This window comes from Etheostoma spectabile, chromosome 10 (assembly GCF_008692095.1).
Source record: "Etheostoma spectabile isolate EspeVRDwgs_2016 chromosome 10, UIUC_Espe_1.0, whole genome shotgun sequence".
NCBI classification, from domain to species: domain Eukaryota; kingdom Metazoa; phylum Chordata; class Actinopteri; order Perciformes; family Percidae; genus Etheostoma; species Etheostoma spectabile.
Window position 1 is genome coordinate 28,230,519 of NC_045742.1, and position 8,908 is coordinate 28,239,426.

At 39.9% G+C, this 8,908-nt stretch overlaps 1 long non-coding RNA gene across 1 annotated transcript in view; it reads left to right on the forward strand.

The window, feature by feature from the left end:
- Positions 1 to 2,971: 2,971 nt before the first annotated feature.
- The window catches only part of LOC116696998 (uncharacterized), an 8,332-nt gene continuing 2,395 nt past the window's right edge, over positions 2,972 to 8,908 (forward strand). The window contains exons 1-2 of the long non-coding RNA XR_004333884.1: positions 2,972 to 2,982; positions 5,737 to 5,739. This is a non-coding gene — a long non-coding RNA (uncharacterized LOC116696998). The remainder of the gene's footprint in view (positions 2,983 to 5,736; positions 5,740 to 8,908) is intronic.

Consider the following 8,908-nt stretch of genomic DNA (forward strand, 5'->3'; position numbering starts at 1 on the left):
CAAGTCCAACCCCTATCCAGGGTACGGTTCCAGAACGAGACTGTGCTAGGGTAAGCCCCACCAGATCTAACTGATAGCGCTCCACCTCCCGCACAAGTTCCGGCTCCTTCCCCCCAGAGAGGTGACATTCCACGTCCCCAGAGCCAGCCTCTGCCGCCCGGGTCTGGTCCGTCGAAGCCCCTGACCTTCGCCGCCACCCATGTCACAGCGCACCCGACCCCTTTGGATCCTCCCACAGGTGGTGGGCCCATGGGCTGGAGGGAGAAGTGCCACGTTGCTTCTTCGGGCTGTGCCCGAATTGAGAATATTGATCAGAATAATAGTTTTTACAGATATCACACATAACGTTACACAACTAATGAACAATTCCAGATGCATACACCCAATATAGCATCACAAATCCTATTTTCACTCACTATGACCACTACTAGCCTACTGTCATTACTAAACATTGTGCTAAAATATGATCGATGATGCTGCCCTCAGTGGGCTTATTTACTAGCTACCTAAAGAAAAATCCAGCACATAGACGGTACCTTAGAATACTGTTACGTGACTCACGTTGAACATACAGTTTAACAAAAAAACTAAATGCTGAGGGAACATTACTTTATTTTTTCATGTTGGTTTTTAGCGATAGGCCTATGCACCCAACTGGAAAAAAAGTTTTAAACAGTAAGTGAATACAGCGTGTCGGCGGAATACAACGTCTACTACAGCGGGGGGGGGCAGAGGCAGAAGGACCGCAGGGTTAGCTAACGTTAACTTTTCCTGGACAAAGGAGTTGGTTTTGCCTTTTTTGCTCACTAAACGCTGCTGTGGCCTCCCTCCTGCTGCCATCTTTACTCGCACTGAGTTTTTAAATTCCAGTGGTTTTATTTTTTTGGGAGGGGCGGAGGGGCGGATGTGCGCAAAACAAAACATATAAAAAATATACAAAAATAATCCGTTTTTTTTCTCGTTTATACTATTTTGGTGATCGTTCGGTGCCAAATCGAAATTGAAATTGAAATTCAATCAGATTTAACAATGCTGGCCTCTATATTTGCACAATAAGCCAGAGCAGTCAGATCAGGATACCTACTTGCAAGAGAAAACAAAGGTAAACAGTAGGCTAAATAAACCTATATATCTATTGTAAACTACCATCACAGATTACAGACTCAAAGTCTGTTCCAATTTTGATTCACTGTACTTTCCGCCGTTGGGATAATTTCCAACACAGCATTCAGTGTTTACCTCAGAATAAAGTGTTTCCAATTATCTGGCTAAATTGTTTGTTGGATATTGGGGCGGCTGTGTCTCAGTGACTCGGTGATTCTGTCGCCTGCCAATCGGAAGTTTGGTTGTTTGGTTCGATGACACTTCGTCCCATGTCAAAGTGTCCTTGGGCAGGATACTGAACCCTGAGTTTCCCGCAATGCTGCGCCATGGGTGTTTAAATGTGTGTGAGTGTTTATCTTATGAGCAGGTGGCACCTTATACGGCAGCCACAGTGTGTGAATGGTTCCTATGGTATGTAAAATCACTCTGAGTAGTCGTTAAGACAAGAAAAGTGCTATATAAGAACCGGCCATTTACATTTCCTTACAACCCGTCTGGTGGTTTGACTCTTTATTTCTTGCCCCCATATAAGCAATTAAATTGGTGAGTACAATATTCTCATAACTGATATAAAAAACGACCAAAGCTACAAAAACAAAAACCCACGTTTTGATAAACGAGTATGGCCATCTACCCCGGTTAAAACTGTCTGTTGGTGGCTTGTAGAATGCATTAAAATGTGATAGGGCCACAATACTATATCAACCTGGAAAGATGGAGTAAGAAAAGAAAGATCTATTAAGTCTGAGTGGATTAAGACATGTTATTTTCACCTCCCCTAACTCCCTCTGAAACATTATATTGCTCACTCTGCTCATTTTTACATCTTTTAGAATTGTATCAACCTTTATCAACTTTATCAACTTTAAAAGTTTCACAAAAACATGAAGAATAGATGTCATGTGACTCCATTTTTACAAAGTATTTAGAATTTCAAGATTGTATACTTGTTTTTTTCCCCTCTGTGAGTCAGGGCCGTTTGGTAATGTCAGTATACCCCATAAAACAGTATGAGACATGGCAACGCATTAGTATTGAAATAAAAGCCCTACAGAAGAGGTGTGAATTCTATTAGTGCCACTGTCAGGATCAGGGCTATGGAGCGAGTCCATCACACAGATAATATAAGGATTCTGTGCAGTGCCATGCTTGCATCAGTGCATATAATACTCCCATAGGCATGAGATTTAGAAGAAAAGTCAAAATACAGTTTAGGGTTTGCCTGGTTATCAATATATCCAACATAGTTTTGTCATTTGCTTGGCAGATTAAAATTGTATTAGAACTCGATCTGGGCCGTCATAAGAAATCATGTTTTGAGGTAATTCTCCTCCTTTAACATCTAAAAGGCACCTACGCTTTCTACCTTGCTACGCAGGGTAGCAAGCAAAACATAGTGAGTTGCCTAGTGAAGGCATGCTTTAAGGATTTCATGTAGACAAAAGCACATTTGTTTTGTCCCTTAAAGTGATATTTTAAGATTTGGCAAATACGTCCCTCATAACAAGGAGTCTCTGAATGTCTTTTCAGACACATATTCACAAAATATGCTCCCACGCAACACTCACAAAGTGTCCTTTAGGAGTCCTAAGCCACAGACACTAAGGAACCATTCATAAGCTGAACTCCCTGTTGTTTGCAATAGTGTGCGTCAAAAACACAAGCAACTTGTGATATGTTGCATAATGGTAATGTTAAGCCTGGAAACATCACATAGTCAAATGCCTAAAAAGCAGCCTAAATTTGACCTCCGCAGTCTAAATGAAATGGTAACACACCAAAAAGACGACTGAAGCAATGGCGGCAGTGGCAATACAATTGAACAAAAACTGCAGGATACCATTGCTTTGTAGTGATGGCCAAATGAAGCATCATGAAGTTGAAGTGAGCAGCTGCGATGTTGAAAAATATATGGAACATGCTGTTCCAGTAAATAGGCAACATAAGAGGCACACTGTCAGAACAGAGTGGAAAGTGGATTATATACATTAACATTACATACAGCAAATTACTTAGATCTACCTAAAGTTCCTAGGAAATCTTCCATTATATAAAATAAATGCAGCGGCTGAAATCCTGTGTCTTGAGCACCTGCGTTCATCATTGTCAATGCCAGGTGTCCCTACTTCACCAGCGACTGACTCTGTCATTTAGGCATCAGACTTGAGGAAATTGATTTGCTAAATTAATGTTGCTATGTCTTATGTCGGCAATTGCAAGTGCTGCTGCACTTACTTGTCGATGTTTCTGTTGCTCCAGAAGAGATATTGAGAGAGGGGGATCAACAGAAATGGTATTGTGCATTTTAAACACACAAGCAAACATTTAAAATAAGTAATTATTGTGTAAAAAAAATTATTTTGGTGCCATAGTACCCTCCATTGGCCAGCTGCAACTGGACTAAAGAATCCACTTTAGACTTTCCCCAAGGGGAAATTCTTTGTCATAAACATTGTACGTCGTGGACACAACGCGCTGACAGAGAAACAAAAGTACAAACATAACAGAATGACATGCAGAGAAATAACACAGACAGATAACACAGACGAAGTGGCAGTGATTTATCTTGGTCTATTGTTTAGGGCTGCTATGGCTGCAGGCACCAGGTTCCTGCCATAATGAGCTCTCTTACACCTTTGGGTCTGTACCGTAAAGTTGAGATCTGAGAGTGTGGGTGTGGGAAGACAGACACCCCACATTACACGCACGAGTTTGTGACAGAAAGTTTACTTTTAAGGTTCAGTAGGTACTGGTAGGTCATAATTGCTGAAACTGACACTATATCCTGACAGTAGGCCGCTTCTCTGTGAAAAAAAGAAAAAAAATCCCATTTCTCTCCCTCCTTCTGGTGTTCCTAAGAACAGAAGGGAAACCAATCAGTGCTGCCTAGTTTTACAGTTTACAGGAGTAGAAATTTGATTGTATTCACATGATCTGATTCATGTAGTATTAGCAGGACATATGGGCAGTTTAACCAGATGTGACAAAACATTGTCCTCAGCTGCACACCAAAATAAAGCAGGAAACTGTTTTGGTGCAAACCTTTAACACAGCACATATGCTTTGGTAATTGTTGTATATGAGCTATATAATGATATAACACCAATGAAGGCATTCTGTAATGCAGTAATAGCAGCTTCAAAATCCTGCTTGCTGATAGTAATGTATGAGGCCATACCCTTGTAAATTACCAGCAATGCAGGGGCGAGAATTCCATAAGATAACACAAATTCCATTATGCATCAACATCACAGCAATATATGGCACAGCTCCATAATACCATTCACATTATTCCTTTATCCCATAAGATGCAAATGGTAATCACTCCAATGTTGTATTTTAAAGTGTGTACTTTAATGCATCCACAGCTGCCGTCGCATGTATTCTCCCTGTATGGCACAAAGGACAATAGATGATCAGGCTTAAGAGACGAACGAGGGCTGATCGAGTTTCCATCATCAAAATACAAACGTTAAGCAGCTATTGTGTCACAGAATTAATTTTAGAACCAAAGTCCATGTTGGTGAAATTCTCTTGAAATGTGCACTGTACACGTTATTATTTATCCATTTTCTGACACTTATCCAGGTTATGGTGGCGGCAGGCTACAAAATTAGCGTTTTTAGGGAAAGTTACATGCTTTAACTATTACTTGACAAACAGCCACAAAACATTTGTGATCACAGGTTTCAGTACTGTCTCAGTACTGGCAAAATGGTAAACCTGGCAAACTCTAGCAAAGACAGCAAACACTTTAGCTAAGTAGTCCACTATGTAGAACACAAACCTGCACTGCCTTAAGATTATTACAGCAGTTACACTGATTAAGAATCCAAAAGAAGTATGTGATCAGGAAAGACAAGATCCAACCTTTACACGGCCTTACACGCAAAGCTTTTTGAAAGCTGGATTTCCCAAATCATGTTTCTTTTGTTCAGTGCTTGCACAACCCATGATTTAAGATTTAAAGCTGTGTTTTCATCACTTTTAAATTGTCATTGATACATTTGGGATTTATGGTTCACATAGAGTGCCAAACACATGATCAGCTGTCTTTGTGTCACATGGGTGAAATAAAGTTGGCAATGCAAATGTAGCGTGCCACTTAAGAGACTGAGGGAGAGGATGAGAGGGGGATAGATTATTTGAGCTGACAGGCTTTCATGTCATATGCTTTTTTCATCAAGTGAACGATCACCCCCCAGCACACAAACATCACAGTCAACTGCCTGATTGCCTAAGCCCATATGGTTTAAGGCCCCTACCAACCTCAATATCCATGTAAATCTGCATAAGCCCAAGGTAATGAAAGAACAACATGGATATGGCATGACTCTCAAGAGCCCTGTGCTAAGATGTCACAAACACAGACAACATAGAGAGAAATAAACAGGCAGTGCTTATTCGAAAAGTTAATGACTGGGCTATATTACCCTGAGTGTATTTGTGTGTCTCTCAGTGAGGTGTTTGGACGTACAAACTGAAAGCCAGTTGTCTTTACTTAAGGTCCCTAAGCTTTAGCATTAACTAACACAGGATGGGTTGATTGTATTTAATAAATGGCATAATTAGCAGTGACTCATCTAATCTTTTGTTCTTGGGAATGATTTGCATCACCATCAACACACAAAGGCTGTTATTTAAGTTGAAGTGGAATTCACGAGAGGTTTGGAGATTCAAGTGGGGTAAACAGGTGGGTGGTTTACCATTTGATTTGCAGAATACAGAGAAGAGAGCACTTTACACACCAGGCTGGGATAAATCTTTATGAATTCATGTTACGGTCCAGTAGGGGTGCCTAGGAAACATGAAAAAAGGCCCCATCTTCCCCATCTCCTAAGTAGCCACAAACAATTATTTGTTTGAATGTCACAAGCTTAATTATTTGACATTAAGTAGAAAATGTACAATTAAACAGATATAGGTATCTTATACAAGGCTTCAGGGTGGCCTACCACTAAAATAAACAATCTGGTCTAGAAAATAAGAAATTCACCTAAGAAACAAAAAATGGCCAAGAGAACCACAACTACTTACCTCCCTAACTAATTAAACTGGAGAAAACAAGACTTACACACCTGGCAGTCCACCCTTACTATTTAAAAGAAAATGTACCTAATCTAACACAAAGGAAAAGTGTGGCCAGTTGGGAGATGAGGAGGATCAGGAATGCCTGCTGCCCACAGACGGCCGCCATCTTGGCTCCTAAAATATCAGTTGGTTCCCCAGTTTCAGCCGATCACAGGTGGTATGAATGCTATGGCACACCTCTACTTAAATGTGAAAGACACACACAATACAGACCATAGAAACAAATATGACCTCAGTCATAAAAATGAAGTATACAGTACAACAAATTAGCACCAGCTAAAAATTAGGGTCTAAAAGGCAGAAATTGACATTCAGAAATATATTTTTCTTAGTTCTATGTTTGCTTTCTGATGGTCACAGAGTGAAGGTCATGGTGAGCCCACTGTTTTATTTACCACCCCTGGCTCATTAATTCAGAAGGACTAGAATGTCACATCCTCTTTAATTTTATGTTTGCCAACATTTTCCTAAATTACTCATAACTGTGGTACTTGATTTTTTAAAGAGTACACCCTTTTCCCAATATTTAGTGTTTTTAGGCAAATTGAACTTCATTGAGGTCAATGAACCATTTTCTGTATTTTCTGAGCCCATCAAGGTTATATTTGAATAAATATAACAAAAACAAACAAAATATCAAAAACTAGGTGGGAAATTACATTGGCGTGAACCAAAATAAAAAACAAAAATAAGGCATTGCAAAAAAATGAAAACTAACTAAAACTGTAATGTCCGTTGGCAAAACAAACTAAAATAAAATATAATTATAGCGTAAATGTCCTTAATTTTCGTCTTTGTCAATGTCTTTATATTTACATTGTATATTTCAGAGTTTACATTTCTGACCATAGACCGGTTTTATACAGTCTATGCCAGGGGTCTTCAACGTTTTCCAGGCCAAGGACCCCCAAACTGATGGCGAGATGGAGCGGGGACCCCCTAATTATATATATTGTATAAAATTGTGTTATATCAAACTGGTCCTATAGTGCCATGTGTAAATGTACCTTGTTATTGTGCATTCAATACTAAGATACTCAAATAATACACAGGTTCACATATTCATGCATTGATGACTGAAAGACATCTTCTGCCTCCATTTATCTGTTTACTGCAGTGTGTTGAATTCATGTCAATGTGTATTTAAAGATATTTCAATTAGTGGAAAAAATTGCAGGGGGGAGGGGGGGGGGGGAATATAAAAAAAAGTCTAATCAACCAAAACTTTCGCGACCCCCATGCAGTACCTCCGCGGACCCCCTGTTGAAGACCCCTGGTCTATGCCATAGACTTATACATTTTCCAACTGGAAACGTATAAATTTCAACATTCCACATCAAATTGAACACAACATAGTCTGTGCCCCTCGCCTGGCATTTTGGCAATACGGAAGTCGGAAGAAGGCGCCAGAGACCTTTTTGATCATGACTGTGTCAGATAAAGCAAACGCCTTGCAGTGGAAGGTGGTAAGATATGTGGACAATTTATTAAAGGGAGAAATACCACAAATTTGAAAGTACATTTGAGCTTACCTTGACGAGGTAAAGGAGAACACAAAGCCCTTTTTTCCCGAAACAGAAGCTAACCCTGGTCCAGGACATGGATGTATGGGTGCAGGGCCAGGCAGCATGACGGAGACAACAGCAGGACCGAGAACACTACAGGAGGGCTTTCACCGACGACCCACTAGCTGGTTAGTAAATAAGCCTGGGTTAAAAAAAAAAAATTGTTATGCAAGTCTTCTGTAAGTCTACTTTTAAGAGTCACACAGAGGCTAAAATCGACCCTAGATGCTTTGTCATAACCCCATGAAAAGGTCATGACAAAAGGCCATGTGCAAAGGTTGAAAGAAATGCAAGACTAAAAATATGACTACAACAAAAGAAATGATAATTTAATGATGGTGGTAGTCAGTTTAGTCAGTGGTGAATGTGAATGCATTGATGAGTGTGAGGTATGGTGTCAGCGATTTATGCTGGACAGTGTAAAACTAACAAAGATGAGCGGGAGAGGTGTTGGACGGAGAGCACCTCTAGGGCAATCACAAATGCACAACCAATAATAAAACACTACTGAGTAAATGCGTTCAGAAAATGACAAACATTGTTCAGAAAGCTTAATGAAGCTTCATTTGACCAGAACTATTAACCACGTGAACCTGGTAAAAGGTATGAGGTACTCATGCATAGCTAGCCAGTGATTTACCTACTGTAGGTGGTGGCAAGACGTTTCTAAAGTGGTTGAAACTGTTATATAATGAGCTTCATGCAGCCGTACAAAGTAATTGCATAATTTCTTCACATTTCAAGATCGGTGATTTCAATCAACAAAGTTTTATGAATGTATAGGAGGGCTTTGAGCTAAGTCACTGAATGTTAGAATGGAAATGACTCATTTAGTGTGAATGAGTGAGTTAACGACGCTGAGATCACCACTAGGCAGTATTTATGTTGTGATTTTACAGCTTTTTACTCCCACCAGCCATGCTACCTTTTGCTGTCATTTCCATAGATTTACCTGATTGTCCGGCGCTCCCTCACTGATTAGGTCTATTTCAGGTCTTATCAACACACATCATTGCCATGCATTCCTTGAGCAAATATTGTACTTGACAATTTGTCTAAAAACATCATCATCAACACTTAAGTCAGGTAGTCAGATTGTAAGAGCAAATGATTTGTGCTGCAGTTTTCTATAGAAAAGAGCTCTGAGT